A 21,670-nucleotide genomic window follows, 5' to 3' on the forward strand; every position below is an offset into this window, starting at 1 on the left:
CGTAGAATAGGGGTCTGCACAGCCTGTGAGCTAAGAATGGGTTTTATATTTTTTAATAATTTGAAAAAACAAAAGAAAAATATTTCATGACACATGAAAATTCAAATTTCTGTGTCTAGAAAATAGCTTTATTGGACTTATTGTCTCTGGCTGTTTTCATGGCAAAGTTGAGTAGTTGAGACAGAGGCTACATGACCTGCAAAGTGTGACATATTCATTATGCAGCCTTTTACAGAAAAATCCATTACCATCAAGTCGATTCAGACTCATAGTGACCATACAGGACAGAGAAAAACTGTCCCAGAGGTTTTCCAAGGAGCCGCTGGTGGATTCGAACTGCCAACCTTTTGGTTAGCAGCCAAGCTCTTAAACACAGCACCAAAAAAGGAGCCCTGGTGGTGCAGTGGTTAAGACTTAAGGCTGCTAACCAAAGAGTCAGCAGTTTGAATCCACCAGCCGCTCCTTGGAAACCCTGTGGGGCAGTTCTACTCTGTCCTCTAGGGCCGCTATGAGTCGGAATAGATTCAAACACAGCGGGTTTGCTTTTTTTTTTTTTTTTTTTAACACAAAAAGTTTGCCCACCCCTCATCTAGAACAACTCCATTCTCCCACATACTTTTCTGTGCCTAAGGCATTCTCTGATTTCTCCACTCTTACAATGAAGGAAATGTCCCTCCTTCTAGCGAAGGCTATCCCTCCACTAGGGAGCCCTGGTGGCACAGAGATTAAGAGCTCAACTGCTCACTGAAAAGTTGGCTGTTTAAACCTACCTAGTGGCTAGAAAAGATCTGGCAATCTGCTCCCATAAAAATTATAGCCTAGAAAGCCATATGGGCAGTTCTACTCTATCACATTGGGTTGCTATGAGTAGGAAATCTACTTGATGGCACCTAACAACAACATTCCTCCACTTACTTCATACACTCTCACTTTCTCAAGGACGTTGCTTCTGCAATTAACTGTTTTTCTCCTTCACTATTAATATTTTTTATCTCTTAGATTATTTCAGTTGATATATAAACATGCCTTAGTATCACTCAGAAACCCTGGTGGTGCAGTGGTTAAGTGCTACAGCTATTAACTAAAAGGTTGGTGGTTTGAATCCACCAGGCGCTACCTGGAAACTCTATGGGGCAGTTCTGCTCTGTCCTATGAGCTGGAATCGACTCAACAGCAATGGGTTTCATTTTGGTTTTGGTAGTGTCACTCAATTAAAAAAAAAAAAAAACCCTCGTGACTACATGTCCCCCTCCTGTTTCTCTGCTCCTCTTCATGGCAACAATTCTCAAAAGAACTCACTTTCTCCAACTCCTCCCTTCCTTTTCTCTCTTCCATCCACTCTAATCAAGGCTTTTTTCGTCACCATTCCCCTACAGCAGCTCTTAACTCAGCAGTAGACTAGGTCTTGTCAAAGCCAAGGCAAAGTCTGCATTTTGTTCCCATTGAAGTGTCCCATCCATCAAGAAGTCAAAAAAAAAAAATTTTTTTTTTTGCATTTTTGTCTATTCTTTGACCTTGTGTGTTTGCCATAACTACAATGGTCCCTAAATATCTATATTTGAATCTTGAAATAGAAATTAGAAAATGCATTTAATGTGTTTTACTGAGGATTGCAACACTACGGTTTCAACTCAATTTAGAAGGTCTTCATGGTCATGCCAGTGATGAAATAATCTTCTGGTCAGCCTGCCCAAATCTCGGTCTGACTGTGTCTAATCTGTAATAAAATTAGACTCCAAAATTAATCAATGCCTTTTGTTACTTGAGCTCAATTATTGCTCATGTAGTCAATTAGAAAAGTGGATAGGTTATAAGAGAAGGTATGTTTCTTACCCATTTATGGAAAGGAGTATGCAAAAAAATTTCAGAGTTAAAACAAATCCAGGAATGTAAAGTATTAATTTATGACTAATTAATTTAGTGTTAATTATTGATTAGTTAATTTAAATTCCTTGTGTTTTCTTTAAAATCTCAGGGAAATGCGAGTTTAATGATCTTTCACTCCTAGGCTTGAATAGGGAATTTGGAATAAAATGTGCCACTCAAATGTTCTATTTATTTCAAATACAAATTTATATTATATTTCAAATTTATAATATATTTCAAATATATTCCTTTATTTAGCTTGATCTTCCAATGCAGCAGATTAAATTAATCATAATCTACATTTCTTACATTTCTCTTTCACCTTGTCTCCACCACGGGCAATTATTTTATTAACTTTGGTATGTACCCTTATGTTTTTTGTAAAACATGAATTGATATTTCATGCATAAATATTTAAAATTTATGGTCACAGATTTGTTTAATAAATAATAAATAATAAATAAATTAATAAACCATTGGTCTGTTACTACTACCTGCTGCAAAGTCATATTTCTGTCAATAATTTACATTAGCCTGATTTTCACTATTTCTCAGACTAAACTGACAGTTCATATTTTTACTTTGCATTTCTCTTATTAATGATTTAATCCCTGGTGGTGCAATGGTTAAGCACTTGGCTACTAACTGAAAGGTTGGCAGTTTGAACCCACCCAGCTACTCCATGGTAGGAAGACCTGGCAATCTGCTTCCATAAAAATTACAACCAAGAAAACCCTATGGGGCAGTTCTACTCTGTAACATGGGGTTGCTATGAGTAGGAATCTACTTGACAGCACCTAACAACAACAACATAGGCTTATTGGTAATGAACTCAGCTACAAATTTCTAAAAATTCTAGCAAATCCAAATTATAGTGACTGTATTCTCTAATCAGAATGCAATAAAACTTAAAATTAACATCAGATAGATTTGGAAAAACACCTATACGGAAATGGAAAAAAAGTACTTATAAATAATCCTTGAATTGAAGGGCAAATTATGAAAATTATAAAACATTTAGAAATAACAAAATAGGCACCATAAATCAAATGTTACGCTATAGCATTAATGATATTTATTAAAAATAAAGAGATTAAAATTAAATGAGTTAAGATTTCAGTTCAATAAGCTAGATGAAGAGCAACAGGGGTAAAATTAATAAAATAGAAGAACACAAATAATAAACGGCAGAAATTAAGGAGGTATAACGCACTAAAAATGTTGTGATAATGAACAAAAGAAAAGAAATTTCTTTAAAAGATCTAGTAAACTGAAAAAGTCTCTGATAAAACAGAACAAAAAAAAAGAGAGAAGACATAAACCATATTAGATATGTTTAAGAGGCATAACACTAAAGATTCACTTTCATGAGATTAAATTCACGAAGTATTAATGAACATACACTACCTTCCACACTGTTGGATTTAATGTACTTATATTTTCCTTAGGACTTTTGCATTCTTGTTCATATGTGAGACTTAAATGGATGTTTCTTTTCATGTATATTGGTTTATCCAATTTTGAAATCAAGGTTTTATTAACATTATGAAAAGAGTTTGTTATCTTTTTCTCTTTTCTTATTCATTGGAAATTTTTTATTTTAATTGAGATTTTCTTTCACTGAAATTTGTCAGAACTGGAGTATAACTCTCTGACCTTTAATCTTTTTGATGACTTTAATTTTATTCTATAAATATTTAATGTCATCTGAGAACCCCTAGGATGAGAAATCAACATAAAAAGTGTCCCAAGGTGGTGATAGGCTCTACATTAGGAAATGTAGATTCTGTCTGCAAGAACATACCCTCCATTAAAGTACTCAAGGTCCCATAGATTATGTCCTACCAAGTATAAACTGCAATCCTGAATTACAAAACATGCAAGAAAAAAAGTCTTCATAGGCAGAAATCAGAAGACTCAACCAAAAGCAAACTTAACACCCTAAGAACTTGAGATAAAAGAATTATCGAACATAAATTTAAAATTAATATGGTTAAATACTTATAGAATGAAAGTAAATTCATCTATAAAATTAAAATCTCAGTTGACAAGCTGAACGATAATTAGGCATGGCAAAAGAAATAAGAAATAAAAATGGAAGACAGATCTAAAGAAATTAACCCAAATTCACCAAAAGAGTTGAATGGGTAGAAAATATGAAAGGGAAGTAATGAAACAGAGGATAGAATGATAGGATGCAACATACACCTCTTTAGTTTAGACATTGTTCCAGAAGAAGAGAATAGAGAAACTGGGATGAGAGACTACTTCAAGACAGAACTGAGAATTGTCCCAAATTGATGAAAGACATGAATCTTTGCAATAAGGAAGCTTTGGATTTATTGATCCAAGGCAAGATAATTAAAAAGAGATTCTCAACTAGCATAGTGAATATGTGGAATACTGAAAATCTTGCAAGAAGACAGACAGAAAATATTTTTGGTTAACACAGCATGAGTTAGACAAACCACAGATTTCTCAGTGTTAACAACAGAAAGCAGAAAATAATTGAGTAAAATGTTCGGATCACTGAGAGTAAATAACTATGAACTTAGAACTATATACTGACCAGCAAAACACGAAGACAACGTAAAAACTTTTAGATAGATATAATGTAAAAGAATTTTCTTTTAATAAACTTCACTTAAGGATGTACTCCAGGAAAAAAGAAAGTGAACTCAGAAGCAAGTTCTGAGATACATAAAGAAATTAATGAGCAAAAACTTGGGCAAGTATGGGTAAATCTACATAATAATTAACTACATAAACTAATAGCACTGATAACAATTGTAATGATAAATTTTGATGGTAGAATTTACATTTTGGAAAATAACATGTAAGACAGAGGGCAAAAAAGATCAGAATTAAAGAGCTCTATACCCTGGTGGTAGTGCAGTGGTAAAAAGCTTGGCTGCTAACCAAAATGGCAGCAGTTTGAATCCACCAGCGGCTCCTTGGAAACCTTATGGGGCAGTTCTACTCTGTCCTATAGGGTTGCTATGAACCAGAATCGACTCGACGGCAATGGATTTTGGTTTTGTAATCCTGGTATTTCTCAGAAGGAAGGTGAAGAATGTTAACTTTCAATACTAAGTAAGTATGTGTAAAACTTTGAAGGAACTTACTAAAATTATTTCTAGTAACCCAAACTCAGAAATACTTAGTTGTAATGGTTTTCCTTCTAGAAGTGTAATGATGGTTCAGCATTAGAAAAACCTATTATTATAGTTCACTACCTTAACAGATTTAAGGAAAACTACATATCATCTCAACAGATGCAGGAAATACATGGTATAAAATTCAACACCCATTCATTATTTAAAAACAGAACAAATAAAACCTCTCAGTATATTCTTAGGAGGAAAAGAGAACTTCCTCAACCAGATAAAGGCTATCTGCCAAAAACTTATACAAACATATTTAGTGGTGAGATGACATAAGCATTCTCAATAAATTCAGGAAAAAGCCAATAATTCCTGCTATTACTATTCCATTCAACACTGACCTGGAGATCCTAACCAGCTAAGGAACATTAAAAAGAAGAAGAAATACGTGTACTTCCATTATTTATTGATGATGTGAATAAAATCTAAGAGGATCTACAAATGACTAAATCAATAAGAACATTCTACAGGGTGCTAGGGTATATCATATCCAAAAATCAATTATGTTCATATACATCTTCAAAAGATGTTAGGAAATATAATTTTTAAAAGAAGAAACCATACATAATGTAACAAAAATATTAAATACCTAGAAATAAATTTAATTAAACAATGTTCATGAGTGGAAAGACTCGATATCATAACAATGTCAATTATCCCAAATTATTCTATAAATCCAATGGAATTCAAATGAAAATCTCTACATGTTTTTTTCACAGAATTTGGCATACTAATTCTCAAATTCATATAGAAAAGAAAACTTCTAAAATTGCCAAGATAGTCTGAATGTAAACAAAGAAAGAAGACTCTTCCTATTAGATAGCAACTTATAACACTATAGTAATTAAGATGTGAGCACTGGCATAGGGATAAATAAACAGACAATGGGGACATAAAAGAGTACAGAAAACACCCATGTATGTATGGAAACTTAATATATGATAGTTATTGCATTACAAATTTTTGAGGAAAAGATTACCCATATAGAAGAAATCAAACTCTATCCCTCCTCACATCAACTAAAAAATAAATTTCAGGTTTATTAAAAAACTAAACTGAAAACCTATCTTTAGTTTTTACATTAAAAATATAGGAGACTATCTTTATGACAGCAAGGTGAAGTAGAATTTTTAAAAACAATACATAAATACACACACACAAATAAACCTCTTCAGAAAAGATAAATAAACACATTAATATTGTAAATTTCTGTACATAAAAAGATACCATAAAACTTTGACAATACAGGCTACATATAGAGAAAATGTTATTAACGTCTATAGCCAAAAAGGATTAATATTTAGATTATATAATTCCATAAACAATGCAACTAGAGTACAAAGGAGTAAACCAACCAAAAAATGTGTAAATCTTTTAGAGAGAAATGCATAACATACTATTAAACACTCTAAAAAAAGAGATGATTTTTATGGCTGAGATGGAGCATGCTCACGAAATTAGTATATAAACTCAATATAATTCCAATGATATCTAAGAGAATATTTGGGGAATTTGAAAAAAAAACTAGTTTCAAAATGCATATGGAAGAGGGAAAACCACTTGAATGGCAATGAAAATTTTGGAAATGAAGAAGGGAGAGATAAGAAGACATGAGCTACAAAAACCAAATATTGTAATGAAACTGAATAGCATTTCACCATATATCAAACATCAGAGTTGGCATCACAAACCAATGGATAAAGAATGAAATCTTTTAAAAATAGTGTTGAACACAATTGGCCCTTATAAAGAAAAATAATAACAAAAGTAGACTCCTTCCTCACACCATATTTAAAAATAGCACCATCATATATTTTAAGACGTATTTTAAGACCTTTTAACATTTTTGAAATTACATCTCTTACAGTGGATAAAATGTCATAGTTAGAAAAAACATGATTTTTTTTCTTAGTAATACATAAGTAATGATGAATTTTATAATCATCATATATCCATTGTAATTAAAGTCGTCTTAGAGCCAATGAAATACAGTACATTATAGATGGATTAAAGATAAAAACAAAACCTGGAAGTATTAGAAGAAAATGTAGAAGAATATCTTCATGAATTGAGGGTAAGGGCAATTTTGTTTAAAATACAGTAAACACAACAATGAAAGAAAAATAATAAAACAGACATATCAAGATGAAAAATTTTATACAGTAAAAACAAAGTTAAAAGGCAAGTGATAAGATGGGAGAAGTTTTTGAACCATACATGTCAAATAATTAATACTTAGAAGTATAAAGAACATCCAAAAATCATTAAGGAAGAGCAAACAATACTATAGAAAAAAGCACCAAGATTATGATCAGGCAACTTAAAACAGGAGGAATCCAAATGGATTATAAACAAAAGAAACGATGCTGAATTTCATTAGTTACCAGAAGAAGACAGATTAAGATAACAGTAAGCTTCCATTTCACTCACTAGAATGCAAAATTTCAATAGTCTGGCATTTTCAGACTAAAAATACGGAGAAAAAGATATGGGTAAAAGATACGGGACATCTTGGAAAAGCAGTTTACTAGTATTTATTAAAATTACACACACACACAACTTGTGACCCAGCAATCCTACTTCTGGTATATAACATGGAGAAATTCTTACAAATATGAGCAGAGACAGCTATGAGGGTGTTTGGTGTAGAATTGCTTGTACTATCCAAAATTTGAAAATAACCTAAATGAACACTAATATGAGAATGGTAAATGTTGCTAATTCATACAATGGAGTATGATAACCAAAAAAAAAAAAACCCTAAACGCATTGCCTTCGGTCGATTCCAACTCAGTATGATAGCGAAGTTAAGAAGAGTGAAATAGCTATGTAATGTATCTACATGAACAAATCACAGAAACATCATGTTCAGTTAAAATATCAAAATGGAGGTCAATACATATGGCCTGATGCCATTTATCCAAACTAAAACAAGTGTGCACGAATATATTTTATTGCTGGATAGATATTTATGGATATAAAATTGTAGAAATGGACTAGAAGGATCTACTTGAAACTCATAGTAGCAATTGTCTCTATAGTATGTGAGGGAAGGGGGGTAATTGAACAGATCCATTTAAAAAGACCCTAGAATGCTATAATGCTTTATTCCTTAAAAAAGGAAGAGGGTGGGGACAAATATAATCAAAAGCTAATCATTGTTAATTCTGGGCTGTAGAACATGGGTATTCATTGTATACCCGTATGTGTATCAGTAAGTCATATTGTCATTGCTATTTTTACTGTTCTAAAATTTTTTAAATTTCTCAAAAAAGAAATACGCACACACACACATATATGTTGTTGTTAGGTGCCATCAAGTTGATTCAACTTGTAGCTAACCCATGTGATAGAGTAGAACAGCCCCATAAAGTTTTCTAGGCTGTAATCTTTACCAGAGCAGATCGCCAGGTCTTTCTCCCATAGAACAATGGTGGTCTCTTAGAATTCTTGATGTCTTAGTTTTTTAGGACTGCTGGAACAAAATACCACAAAGTGGGTAGCTTTAAAACACAGAAATTTATTGTCTCACAGTTTCAGGGTCCAGGAGTCTGAAATCAATGTGTTGACTGTGTTGATTCCTTGTGAGGGCTCTGAGAAACAAACTGTTCCATGCCTCTCTCCTAGCTTCTGGTTGCTCCCAGAAATCCTTGAGGTTTCTTATCTTGTCATCAAGGCCATACTTTCTCTGTCTATATCTGTGTCTGCTCTCCTCTTTTATAAGACACCACTCCGATAGGATTAGGACCCACTCTACTCCATCTTAAAAGACCTGGTTTCCAAACAAAGGCACATGAACAGATACCAAGGGTTAGAACTTCAGCATATCTTTTTAGGGGGCACAATTCAATCCATGACACTTGGGTCCAGGCACCTGCCCCTTGCAGGCAGATGGCACATAAGTCAATGTGTTGTCAAGGGGACTGATCTGAGAGTGAGAGAAGTGAATTCTACCTACATTCTTAGGACTCAGACCCTCAAACAGACCACTGAATTTTTGCATTTGTTTAGTGAAATTGTTTAGTCCAAAAGTTGTTTGGTCCAAACGATCTCTGCTTCCTTCTTGAAATCTCCAGAGTTATGGAGACAGAGCTCTTGATTTATCAATTTCAGAGTGAAGTAACCATTTGGAGCCATCTTTACTAAGGTAATCAGTTAAAAGCTGAATCCAAACTATCAATTGGACATTAAATGAAGAAAAGCAGCAGAAGCTTTCTGCTTCTGGCCGTGATGGAGTAACCAATACCAAATCCGTCCAACCATATAAGCAACTCGAAAATTGTATAAAATATATTAAACAATTATTTTCAGACACTAGACATCAGGTGGAAACCCTGGTTGCATAGTGGTTAAGTGCTATGGCTGCTAACAAAAAGGTCGAAAAGGTCGGCAGTTCAAATCCACCAGGTGCTCCTTGGAAACCCTAGGGGGTGGTCCTACTCTATCCTATAGCGTCGTTATGAGTCGGAATTGACTCGACCGCAACGGGTTCGGTTTTTTGTTTTTTTTTTTTTTTTTTTTGTAGACATCAGGCAGTGCAAGACCGTGATCCCTGAGAATGGGAATTAAATGAGATGAGCTCTACAATTGCTTTGGATTTCTGCTTGGAAACACCTTCTGGACTGCAGCCTAGGGAGGAGGAAACAAAGAACACAGCAGTCTTGCTGCATGGAGAAGGTTAAATGTTTTAGAAAAAATGATCAATGACTTGAAAACATAGCAACAAAGACCATGCAAACTAAAGCATAGGAAGAATGAAACACTAATAAAAAGAAAAAAAAGCTCGTTGGTGACTTCTGGGACAGTATCATGGTCTATTGTTGTTTGTTGCCATCGAATTGGCTCCGACTCATGGCGACCTTATGTGTAACACAGCCAAAAATTGCCTAGTCCTGTGCCATCTTCATGATCCTTGATATGTTTGAGGTCCTTTTTGTGACTATTGTGTCAATCCATCTCACTGAGGGTTTCCCTTGTTTTTGCCAACCCTGTATTTTACCAATGGTCTAATACACATGTAATTGTGGTCTAAGAGGAGAGAAACAGGTACAGAGAAAGATTTGAATAAATCATGAATAAAAATTCCAAATGTAATAGAAACTATAAATTCACCTGTACCCCTTGTCGTTGAGTCAATTCTGAATGATAGCAACCCTACAGGACAGAGTAGAACTGCCCCATAGGGTTTCTGAGGTTGTAACAGAAACAGACAGCCACATCTTTCTCCGCAGAACAGCTCATGGATTTGAACTGCTGACCTTTTTGTTAGCAGCTGATCGTTTAACTACTGTGCCACAAGGGCTCCTTTCTAAATCCACAGACCCAAGAAAATTATCAAACTTCAGGCAGAAGAAAGATAAAGAAAACCACACCAAGACACGTCAAAATCAAGTGATTGAAAATTGTAAAATCAGCCAGAGAGAGAAATAAAAAAAGGCAGCGGACATGTTAGAGAAGAATGCAAGCTAGAAAACAATGATATTTTTAATTTCTGAAAGAAAAACACTGTCAACCTAGTTATATCCTGAAAAAATATACTTTGGTGCTTCTTCAAAATGTTAAACATGGAATTACTGTATGATCTAGCAATTTCACTCCTAGGTATATACTCAAAGAAATTGAAAGCAGCAACTCGAACAGATATTTGTATGCCAATGTTGGCACTATTCACAATAGCCAAAAGGAGAACAACCCAAATGCCCATCAACAGACGAACAAGTAAACAAAATATGGTATATCCATACCATGTAATATTATTCAAACATAAAGAGAAATGAAGTTCTGATACACGCTACGACATGAATAAATCTTGGAAACATTATGCTGAGTGATTAAGTCAGACACAATAGGACATATATTGTACTATCCCACTTATATGAAATATCTAGACTATGGAAATGCATCAAGGCTGAAGATTATTAATGATTACCAGGGTCTTGGAGGAGGTGGGATTGGAGGGGAAAACTGGTATATAAAGTCAAGACCTAGAACACACACACACACAGTGAAACGACAGAAAAAGGTATACTAGGCAAACACTAAAAGAAAGCTGAAAATGGCTATATTAATACCAGACAAAGTTTGTTTCAGTAAAAGAAATATTATCAGGTATAAAGGAAGACATTTCATAATATCAAATCATCAATAAGAGATGACATTGCAAAATGAATATGCACCTAGTATCAGAACCAAAAAAGGAAAATAGCTAAATCCACAATTACAGGTGAAGATCTAAACACTCTTCTCTTAGTAATTTATAGAACAAGTAGGCACAGAGTCAGAAAGAATATAGAAGACTTTGCCAACACTGTCAACTGAGTTGACCAAATTGACATTTATAAAGCTTTACATCCAACAGCAGGTGAATTCACATGCTCAACATCATTAGTATCAGGAAAATCATTAGTTATCAGGAAAATCAAAATTAAAACTACTATGAGATACCACTACAACCCACTACAGTGGCTAAAATTTTTAAAAGACTGACCATCCTCAGTGCTAGTAAGGATGCAGAACAACAGGAATTCCCATACACTGCTGATGGGAATGTAAAATGGTTACACCCACTTTGGAAAACAGTATGGTAGTTTCTTGTTAAGTTAAATTACACTTACCAGGTTATTGTCGTGTGCCCTCAAGTTGATTTTGACTGACGTGATAGAGTAGAACTGACCCATAGGGTTTCCTAGGCTGCAATCTTTTACAGGGGCCAATCAGGTCTTTTCTCCTGCTCTGGTGGTGGGTTCAGATTGTCAATCTTTCAGTTAGCAGCTGAGCGCTTAACGATTGCACCACTAAGGTTCCTACACTTACCATACAACCCAGTAATTCCACTTCGAAGTATTAACCCAAAAGAAAAAAACACAAAGACTTGAACGTAACAGCTTTATTTCATAATTGCATAAACCTGGAAACAACCCAGATGTTTATCAACATGTGAATGGATAAACAAATGTTGGTACATCCATGCCATGTAATGTTGTTGTTAGGTGCCATCAAGTCAATTCTAACTCATGGCAACCACAAGTGACAGAGGAGAACTGCCTTATAGAGTTTTCTTGGCTGTAATCTTTATGGGAACAGATCACTAGGTCTTTTTCATGCAGAGCCACTAGACAGGTTCCAATTGCCAATCTTTCAGTCAACAGCAGAGTGCTTAACCATTCACCACCAGGGCTCCTTCCATGTAATATTACTCAGTGATAAAAAGGTATAAGCTTCTGTTACACACAACAACATGGGTGAATCACAAAAAAATTACTCTGTACAAAAGCATCCAGACACAAGAATACATACTATGTAATTCCATTTATATGAAGTTATAAAACAGGCAAAACTATAATTACGGAAAGCAAATTAGTTCTTTTCTGAGGCTGGTGTTGGGTTTAGGGATTAACTGTGAAGTGCAAGAAGAAATACTGTGGATGGTGGAAAAACTCTCCCTTGACTGTGGTACTGGTTACAAGGGTCTATACATTTGTGGAAACTCATTAAACTCTTTCCTTAAAATTGTCATCTTATTTTATATAAATTATACCTTCATAAAGTTGTTTTGGAAAATAAGAAAAGCATCAGGACATAAATATTTAATGCTGTTTATGTAGTTAGATCTCCCAAGAATGTGTGAGCACTTAACAAAAATGAGAGGGGAGATAACTTTTCTTTTTTTATGCTGAGCCTGCCATTACACAGAACCCAGGGCACATTTCTTCCTGGCAGACAAACTGCAGCAGAAGGGAGGGGAGTCTTTCCTTGTTATAAAAACCTTACACCATCTTTTTCCCAATTACCTCATCAACTGGAAGGAACTTTCAGAAAACATCCAAGAGCAGTGATCAAAGTCACATCCAAGAGCAACTTCTAAATTCACCATGAAAATAAGTCTCAGAAAATCAGTTTTAGCTGTGAACAAGAAATTGTGCACAGGTCCATGAATCACGGTTTTAATAATATGGGACACTTGAGGGTACCATTTTTGTATATTACAAAGCAAAGCTGAATGCTCTGGCAATTCAGGAAGAAAATCTCTGAATCACCTGTGGAAATAAGTCATGCTGACCACAAAGGACTCTGACTTTCACCAAATCTCAGAAGTTTCAACAACTGATCCCCTAATGCCCTTAAAACACACTATTTGGTCAATGGAATCTAACTATATGAGGATGAATATACAAAAGAATGCCTTCCTTATGCTTCTTCCTAAAGGAAGTGAGAATCTTTGACACCAGAAAGAGGATAAATTGTTCTGTCTCCAACTGACAAATTAATTGATTACATAGACTTAGGACCAATGAGGCTGTTTATTTAGAATATGTTTTTTAAAGGTCTGATGTGAGCCTCAAGGATTCTAAAGAGATGTGTTATTCATTCCAACTGATTCTATCATTGATTAACGGCTACATGGGGTAAAGAAAGGAGGTCTGGACTTGGGTCAGAGATCAGAATTATGACTTTGTCACTTGCTGGATGTGTGCTTTTGGGAAAGTCGCTTGATATCTTTTGTTTGATTTTTATCATCTTCAAAGCAACTGTGCTCGGTGGAGGAAGAACTGGAGCCCTATAGGATACACAGAGTAGGAGGGTTGCTAAGGGACTGAGCAGAGCTGAGGTCATAGGTGAAACTAGGGCCACAATACTAGAGGGGTGAAGTGAGAGATGTAGCTTAGAAATGAAGTAAAGTGCCAGGGAATTCCCATAGACACCTCCATAGGTGGTCTTTGGATGGGCTAGGCTGCCTTAAAGAATCTCACCAGGTAGACCAACAAGACCTATCCTTCAAGATCTGATGGGATTAAACAAGAGCACAAGTGCCTATCACAGTGCCTTGCAGGAAAGAGCATTCAGAAAAAAGTTAGGTGTTCTATCTGAATGTGTTCCAAAAGAGGAGCTACATATTTAAGCAACAGGAAGAATATATTTGTAAGAAATGTGAGACATCAAAACATAACTTTCTCACAGGCATTGCAGATTATGTTAATTCCCTGACTTTCCTACCAACAATAGACTAAAAAAATCAGTTGCTGTCAAATCAGCCCCAACTAATGGCGATCCATGTGTGTCAGAGTAGAGCTGTGCTCCATAGGGTTTTCAGTGGCTGATTTTTCAGAAGTACATTGCCAGGGCTTTCTTCCGAGGAGCCTATGGGTTAGACTAGAACCTTCAACCTTTTAGTTAGCAGCCGAGTGTGTTAACAGTTTTTTCCTCTACCGATAATATACTAAAAAAAAAAACCACAGTTGTCATTAAATGACTCCAAATCATGGGGACTCTGTGTGTGTCAGAGTAGAACTGTACTCTCTAGGGTTTTCAATGGCTGATTTTTCAGAAGTACATTGCCAGGGCTTTCTTCCAAGTCACCCCTGGGTGAACAACCACCAACCTTTCAGTTAGCAGCCTACTACATTAACCATTCCACCACCCAGGGACTCCAATAATATTCTAAAGGACATATAAACTACTATATTCCTTAGAATGCTTGCAAGTAATATGATTCAGTTTGCCATCTGGAGAATCTGCTAAGGCACCAAAGTTAAAAATGTTGTTGTTGTTGTTAGGTGCCCTTGAGCTGGTTCTGACTCATAGCAACCCTATGTACAACAAAACGAAACACTGCCTGGTCCTGCGCCATCCTCACAATCATTGCTATGCTTGAGCCCATTGTTGTAGCCACTTTGTCAGTCCATCTCATTGAGGGTCTTCCTCTTTTTCACTGACTCTCTACTTTACCAAGCATGATGTCCTTCTCCAGGCACTGGCCCCTCCTGATAACATGTCCAAAGTACGTGAGACGAAATCTTGCCATCCTCGTTTCTAAGGAGCATTCTGGTTGTACTTCTTCTGAGACAGATTTGTTTGCCCTTCTGGCAGTCCATGGTATAGTCAATATTCTTCGCCAACACCATAATTCAAATGTATTAATTCTTCTCCGGTCTTCCTCATTCATTGTCCAGCTTTCATGTGCAAGGTAAGAATAGGGATGAAATCCAGATTTTATTTCATGGCACGCTCATGGTGCCCGAGACTCTTTGGGAGGATTTGGGGTAAGAGCAGTTCCTTTGAGCTGGTCTTCATCCCAATGTGTCCCCATATCCAGAGCCATGGCCAGGGATGACCACTGTAACAGCTTAATAAGTGTCCTTTCTGCCTGAATGACAGAACAGTAAACACACAAATAACTCTGCCTGAGGAATCAAGAAGAAAGAGGGAGATAACAGAAGAACACAGGCCGACAGATGTCCTGTCTTTATTTAGAAAAAGAAATGAAGTGGATTGTGGAATTCAAAAGAAGGAGGATTTTAGGTTGATCTCTGGCAATATCCTAGAACAGAATTATTTCTGCTTTGGATGTCAGGCTTTTAAAAGAAAACAGAAAGAGTAAATGGGACAATTAGGCAAAGAAAGATCCAGCTGAGAAAAGTAAAGATAACCAGCTGGCAGCCTTTTTGCTCCAAGGTTGCAACTCTGTCAAGTTTCTAGTGGGGGAAGAAGGGGGTGGGAAGGACATCACAGGCTATCCCAGTGAAATGGCCGGCCTGGGTCACTTGAGACAGTTTCCTTGGGTGAGAAAGATCTGCTTCTCATGTTCCGGCTCAGAGTGTGCCCCTTGGCTCTCTAATCATGTGCATCAACAGCACTGGTGGAAAAGTGAAGGCATCTGGCGTTTTCCAAGCCAAGCTGGGGCCAGGGAAAAAGCCACCTATCCATCATCTGTCCAGCCTGCAGGATAACTAATTTCTGTGAACCGGAGAGATGTTCCTTCAGAGTAATACAAGTGACAGAAGAATACAAATAACCTGTTTACAGATGTCAGTGCTGAGCCAAGCAGCCAGCTAGGTGGAAGGCATGGAAATGCTGATAGATTTTAATATCTTGCTGTCTAGCCATGGGAATGAGTACACAGACTCCCAGAAGCACCCACGACCTTGAAGGGGCATTGCCTTTGCTACCCAGTCTTCAAACAAAAGTAAGTGTTAACTATATGGAACAGCATTGACCTATCTGTTATTTTTTCATTCTTCCCTTCAACAAATGTTTGTGGAGTGCCTATTGTGTGCCAAGCACTGGGCTAGGTCTAACGGATACCAGCATGAATAATTCCAGTTACTCCTCCGAGGTGCCCAAGGTGTAGCCAACATATCTGATGGCCATAGGGTCTTATGGACAAAGTAGACGCATCCTCCTAGTCTGGGAGGAGAGTGGGTCAGGTTTACTGGATCTGAGTCATTATCCAATTTTAAAGCTTCCAGAGAAGGAGAAATCTTATCATTTCCAAGAATACCATAGAAGCCTGATCATGTGGGAGGAATAACCTATTTCCTTTCATTCTCTCTTCAGTAGAGCAATTCTCAGATTCACAAACATCCTGTCCTTTATACCATATAACAGGCATTGTATTTCCCTTAGGGGTAATCTGGAGTCCCTGGGTGGTGCAAGCAGTTAACATACTCAGTTGCTAACTGAAGGGTTGGAAGTTTAATTCCCCCCAGAGGATCCTTGGAAGAAAGTCCTGGCAATCTACTTCTGAAACATCAGCCATTGAAAACCTTGTGGAGCACAGTTTTACTCTGACACACGTGGGGTCGCCATGAGTTGGAATTGACTCCACTGCAACTAGTTATGGGTAATCCAGTTCATCTTCTTACGTCTTCTACTCTAATAGTTTCTGGGAAAGGAAAGAGGGTGTTGGGATATGACACAGGGATAGGCTTACCATTTCTAGCCCTGGAGGACAACACAAAGAGGGAAAGATCTGAAGTAGACGGTAGAAGTGACAGAGGGTGGAACAGGTCCAGCATCCCTGCTCCAGGTTTTGACCAGGAGAATAGAAGGTAGCACTGGTAATTGGAGGGGGAAGAATGTGAGCAGCAGACTTTTACACTAGTTCCCATTGGATTCTGGAAGAGATCATCTTGAAGCTGCCCAACGTTTATGGACAAGTAGCAGAAATTCTTGCTTCCCTGGAGTGGCTAGAGAAAATAATTCACTTGAGTACTGATGGGTTGGCCATAGACCTGCCCTGGTAGAGGCAAGAGAGCCAAACATGGGTATGCCAAAGACTCAGGAGGTGTCTTGAGTCCCAGGAGAAGCTAAGAGGAGACCAATTAAACCAAGAGCCCTGGCCAAGCCAAGGAAACTGAACTGTGAATTATACCAGCCCACAACTTCAGCCACAAACGATGACAGAGACTGGGGGCAAGAAACTGTGCCATAGAGGCCAGAGGAGCCAGATCTGAGGACCCTTTTGTTCTGATGTCAGAAAATATGAGAGAAAACTGAGAGACCAAGCATTCAACCCACAAGGACCTCTTAAGTTATTACATCAGCAAAACGATGGTCATTAATGGTGGCTACCTAAGAATGGTAGAATTTCAAGTGATTCTTACTTTATTCTTCACTTTTATGGATTGTTTAGGCTTTCTACAATGAGCTTGAATGATTTCTATAATTTTAAAATGCTATTTTCATCATATTAAGATTACTGGATTGGACTAAATCAATTATCCCCCTTCCCACACATACACATTCCTATCCCTTCCGCTATTTAGTGGGTTAAGCTCTAAAAATGATCAATCATAAAGGAAGAATAAAAAGCTACCTTTTCTCTGTAGTCTCAGCTTAGGGTAAACAAATTTGTAACTACCTCTGCATTCCAACCCTCATCACCGTATCTGAAAATCCAGATCCTGTTTTGTCTTTTTGTTCTGACACCCTTTATCCCTCAGAGACACACTCTCCTGTGATTCTTAATTTCCCCTAGGCCTGACATGCTCTTATATCTGGTCCTTATTTACCTTTCCCACCCTTTACTGGTTCTCCCTATTGAGATAAAGATTCACACCGACTAAAAAGAGAGAGGGAGTAGATTCAACAAATGGTTTCCTTTGTTTCTTTTGTAATCAGTGCATGTATTCAGCCAAAGACGTAGTTCCTTCTCAACATCCCTAGTAACCTTTAACTAAATTGCCCACGACATTCAACAAACAAAAGACAGGACTCTAAATAAGGACGCTCAGCAAATTAAACTGAGAGGGCCCAATTTAACACTCACAGCATAGACTCAAGAGCAGGAGTAAGTCAATCCCTAAGGTGAGCAATATGATCGGGAGAAAGGAACAAAGTATCAGTGGACCAATGTGAATTCTTTTAAGTACAAATTATTATTATTAGTAGTATTAATATTAGTATTAACAACAATAATAAATGAAGAAAAAATAACTTTTTTTCCCAGGGAAGTAGGAAAACCCCCTAGCTTGGGTTTGTGGATAGCAGAAACCCTCACAGCAGATATTCTCTGGTGTGAACCCTCCTTTGCAATCCATCTGAAATCAGGCAATCCTAGTCACCTCTTCCTAGGCTAAGAGCCCTCCTCAAGTTCCTCTGTTAGGATTCTTTAATCCTCTCCCCCGGTTCTGTAGGCCAAGGGTAGCAGAGTCCTATACAGCACAGGCAAATGGACATAGTATAACCAGTCTAGACCCAAGGATAATGCTGGCCATCCAGATTTTAGTAAAAAATTTCTTCTTCTACACGCCAGATTAAACTTGCCTCATTGCTACTGGTTTTATGCTACTGAGTCAGTTCTCCCTGGCACCCAAATGCTCTTATCCTGCCTTCTCACACACAGCCCATGTCTCTCCCATTCTACGAGTACACTTTGATTTTTTTAGGTTCCATATCTTCAACTAACCTTACTGAACAGCCTCTTTGCTTCTGACCACTCCCCCTAAATCCTCAAGATCCGTTCTGATCCTGTTTTCCAAGGTGCTGTCATCACCTGCTCTGCTGTCTTCCTGAAAGCCTCCCAGGCTGAGCACTCTACTCCATCCCAAAGCCTCTGAGGATCTCAACCAGGTGATATTCCTCTCCCTACCCTAGGGGACGTCTGGCAATGTCTAAAGACACTTTTGGGTTCCACAACTGGGGAGGGGGTGGTGAAAGGGCGTGTTATTGGCATCTAGTGAGCAGAAGCCAGCAATGCTGCTAAATATCCTACAATGCACAAGACAGTCCTTCACAACAAAGAATTTTCTGACCCCAAATGTCAATAGTGCTAAGGCTGAGGGACCCCTGCTCTAGAGAAAGGTTCAGCCATTAGGGCTTTTGTGAGGTCCCTCCAGGATGAGGTGTTCTTTAGGGCACCGCTCTAGCCCATCATGGAACTGAAGAATGTAAATGTTGAAATGGTTTCATTTTATATATGAGGAAGCTGAGGGCCCGAAGGAAGATACAACTGCCCCAAGGTCAAAATGTGAAACTGCACTATTTGGATCCAAATGTTCTATTACAGTAAAATCTTGCCGTTAACCTATCTGGCAGGCATTTTATTCAGAAAAGAAGACCAGGTTAGTCTGATAAGGCCCACTCTTGACAATTCTGCCACATGTTCTTTTGTTATCTTCAAAGGGCAATACAACTTCATTCTGTAGGCAGACTTCTGAATTATTCTAAAATTATTTGATGCCTATATTGTCTTACATTATAAATATATATATATATATATATATATATATACACACTAGTGTCTTTCCCTGTGTCCCTGGATGGTACTTAGTATAATTATTGTTTATTACTTTCCAAGGCAACCTTTTCACTTGGCTGATTCTTGAATACTAACACATTCACTGAGGCAGTGCAGCACTGCAATTATGAGCTTCAGCTCTGGAATAACACAAATCTGAATTTAAATCTTTGTGTTCACCAATTTCTGAATCAATCTTCTTTTAAGTTGCAAGTGATGGAAACTCAACTCATACTATGTCAAGGCTAAATCAAGAATTTTGAGGTTCATATATTTAGCAACCTTCTTTCTTCCAGCATCCAATCTCCAAAAGACCTCTAAATGGTAGAGGAGCCAAGCACTCCATTGACTGTCAGCCTTATCCAAATCACATGAAGTAGGGAAGGGGACAGTTCACTAAAGGAAGCAATCAGAGACAAAGCAAATATTAACAATCATTCACCCAATCTGGTAAGTTTTGACAGATGTATACACTGTAAAAACATCACCACAATCAAGATAATGAACATATCCTTCCACTCCAAAAAATTTCTTCACATCCTTTTGTTCCTCCCTGTTACAAGTTGAATTGTATCCCTCCAAAAGACATGTTGAAATCCTAACCACTGGCACCTGTGAATGTGACCTTATTTGGAAATTCTTTGTAGATGTAATCAAGTTGAAGTAAGATCATTAGGTCTTAATCCAATATGACTGGTATCCTTATAATACAAAAGAAGAGTTGTAGACAGAGATACACAGGCAGAATGCCATATGATGATAGAGGCAAAAATTGAAGTGGTGCATCTACATGCCAAAGAACACGAAAGATTGTCAGCAATGCCAGAAGCCAAGAGAAAGGCACAAACCTTATTTTCCCCTAGATCCATCAGAAAAAGCATGGCTCTGTTGATGACTTGATTTCAGACTTCCAGCCTCCACAACAGTGAGACAGTAAATTTCTGTTGTTTTAAGCCACCCAGTTTGTGGTACTTTGTTACAGCAGCCTCAGGAAACTAATACACCCCCCATCTACCCCTTCCCATTTTACCCTCTCCCTCTCCCCAGGAAACCAATGATCAGTTTCTGTCACTATATGTTCGTTTGCAGTTTCTAAAATTTTAAATAAATTGTATCATCTACAATCTGTACATATCTGAGTTTCTTTCTATTGTTTTATTTTTCTCTGCTTTATGGGTCATATTTCCTGCTTCTTTGAATGCCTAGTAATTTTTATTAGATACCAGGCATTGTTAATTTTGCCTTGCTGGGTGTTAGATATTTTTGTATTCTAATAAATATTATTTAGCTTTCTTCTAGGAGTTCCTGGGTGGCACAAACAGTTAAGCCCTTGACTACCAGCCAAAAGGTTGGTGGTTTAAACCCACCCAGAGGCACCTTGGAAGACAGGCCTAGCAATCTGCTTTTCAAAGATCACAGCCTTAAAAACCCTACGGAGCCCAGTTCTACTCTACACAAATGGGGTTACCACAAGTTGAAATTGACTCAACAGCAACTAACAACAACAATGGCCTTCTTCTGGATTACAGTTAAGTTACTTGAAAGCAGTTTGATCCTTTCAAATGTAGTTTTTATGCTTTGTTAGGTGTGAACCACCACTTCTCTGTCAGTTTGTCATACTGTGGATTTCCTGTTGCTGTGATGCTAGAAGCTATGTCACCACTATTTCAAATGTTAGCAAGGTCACTAAGGGTGGGCAGGTTTCAGCAGAGCTTCTAGACTAGGAAGAAGGACTTAGCCATCTACTTCTAAAAAAATTAGCCAATGAAAACCTTATGAATAGCAATGGAATATTGTCTGATATAGTGCCAGATGATGAGCCCCTCAGGTTGGAAGGCACTGAAAATACAACTGGGAAAGAGCTTCCTCCTAAAAATAGTGTAAACCTTAATGACATGGGCGTAGTAAAGTTTTCTGGACCTTCATTTGTTGATATGTCACAATTCAAAATGAGAAGAAACAGCTGCAAACATCCATTAATAGTTGGAACATGAATGTATAAAGTACAAATCTAGGAAAATCGAAAGTTGTGAAAAATGAAATCGAATGCTTGAAGATAGATATCATACAGTCTACTATGCTGGGAGTGACAAATTGAAGAGGAAGAGCAACACATTCATTG

Source organism: Trichechus manatus, unplaced genomic scaffold (assembly GCF_000243295.1).
Source record: "Trichechus manatus latirostris isolate Lorelei unplaced genomic scaffold, TriManLat1.0 scaffold00002, whole genome shotgun sequence".
Taxonomy (NCBI): domain Eukaryota; kingdom Metazoa; phylum Chordata; class Mammalia; order Sirenia; family Trichechidae; genus Trichechus; species Trichechus manatus.